Source organism: Pristiophorus japonicus, unplaced genomic scaffold, assembly GCF_044704955.1.
Source record: "Pristiophorus japonicus isolate sPriJap1 unplaced genomic scaffold, sPriJap1.hap1 HAP1_SCAFFOLD_444, whole genome shotgun sequence".
In the NCBI taxonomy this organism is placed as follows: Eukaryota; Metazoa; Chordata; class Chondrichthyes; family Pristiophoridae; genus Pristiophorus; species Pristiophorus japonicus.
Window position 1 is genome coordinate 311,051 of NW_027254346.1, and position 1,838 is coordinate 312,888.

Below are 1,838 nucleotides of genomic sequence, written 5' to 3' on the forward strand. Positions count from 1 at the left end.
TGGCCGTTGCACAGCAGCCGCCACATGGGCGTGAGAGAGCTAATCTTGGTCGAGTGGCAAGGTTAAATCAAGGCGCCTGGAGACCAGCTGCACTGCATGCAAATTATGCGCACACTTATCGCAGTGTGGGCTGTTCCGTGCTACCCCAGGACTCTCGCACCTTCTGGGCCCCAAACTCGCGACTGTCCTGGTCCCCGGACACGTCCCTCTACAATCTCTTGCTGCTCCTTCACCCGACCTCGCCGTTCCTGCTGAAACTTCCCACACTCCCACGAGAGTGCACATGAGCAGTCCAGAAGGTGAAAATGAAAGTGAGATACTTACCAATCAAACAGATAATAAGAACAAAAGAACATAAGAATTAGGAACAGGAGTAGGCCATCTCGCCCATCGAACCTGCCCCGCCATTCAACGAGATCATGGCTCATCTGGCCGTAGACTCAGCTCAGCATACCCGCCCGCTTCCCCATAACCCTTAATTTCCTTATTTTGATTGTATCCAGTTAATATAACAGTAAATGAAATCACCCAATATTACTGCAATATGTTCATGAATCTGTCAGAAGTTTCTTGGCTTCTTGACTTCCTTCCAAATCCTCCTCAATCCCACAACAATCTGATTGCACTCGTGTGTGTAGGGAGTTGATTTTCGTTGATGTTACCGGGAATGGATAATTTAGCTCTGAGAAAAGATTGCATCGGCTCTGGTTGTTGCCTTTGGCACAGAGAAGGCTGAGACGGGACTTTATTGAAGTGAATAAAATTATGAGTTGCCTCGATAGAGTGCATTGATAGGATATATTTCCCTTCGAAGTGGTTAACAACCAGGGGGCACAGATTTAAAGTAATTGGTAGGAGGGAAGAGCGGAACTGTTTTCATACAGAGGGTGGTGGGGGTCTGGAACTCGCTGCCTGAAAGGATGGGAGAGGCAGAAGCCCTCACCACATTTAACAATTAGATGGATGTGCACTTGACGCGGTGTAATCTTCTGGGCTACGGAACAAGAATTGGAAAGTGGGATTCGGCTGGATAGCTCTTTTCAGACGGGGCGCGAATGGTGGGCTGAAATGGCCTCCGTCCGTGCTGTAAATTTCTATGAGTCTCTGACAGCACATCATTTTAAAATAGACACAGAATGATCCAGAACTGACGGCACATCCCGTTTAAACAGACACAGAATGAATGAGTTGCGATGAAAGTTCATCGACCTGAAACGTGAAAATTGTTTCTCTCTCCGCAGATTATTCCTGGTCTGCTTCAGTGTTTTCAGATTTTTAGTTACAATTTCGGCATCAACACTATTTTACTTTTGTATTCGTTTAGACCGTGGCGCAATGGTTAGCGCATTGGACTTCTAGTGTGCAATTTAGTAAGGTATTCAAAGGTTGTGGGTTCGAGTCCCACCAGAGTCGGATTTTGCGTCAGGCTTTCCTGTTTACTGGGCCGCACATTGCATTTTGCAGCATATAAACAATTCAGAGAGGGGAAACTGCTGTCCGAGCACTTCTCCTTACAAAAGTGGCTCCAATCCCACCCACTTTTCCTCTGATTTCTCTTAGCGCCCTGAATCGATTACACAGAAGCAGGAGCAGGCCGTCGACCCTGCAACACATGGACAGCAGGAGTCCATTCACCCTCCAAGCTCGTTGCAATGCACAGGAGGAAGCCATTTAGCTCCTGGAGCCTGTTATACAGGGACAGAAGGTGGAAAGTAACTCTTCGGGATTGAGCCAGAAGAGAGGCAGAAGTCATCCAGCTCCTTGAGCCTGTTGTACAATAAGATTCGAAGGCCATTTACCCCTCGAAACTGTTGCATAGAAAGAGTACGAGGCATTTC

At 47.4% G+C, this 1,838-nt stretch overlaps 1 non-coding gene across 1 annotated transcript; it reads left to right on the forward strand.

Annotated features, from left to right (window-relative positions):
• Positions 1-1,323: 1,323 nt before the first annotated feature.
• Positions 1,324-1,413, forward strand: trnar-ucu (transfer RNA arginine (anticodon UCU)). The gene is given in 2 exon segments: positions 1,324-1,358; positions 1,378-1,413. It is a non-coding gene; the product is annotated as a tRNA-Arg (tRNA).
• Positions 1,414-1,838: the final 425 nt, after the last annotated feature.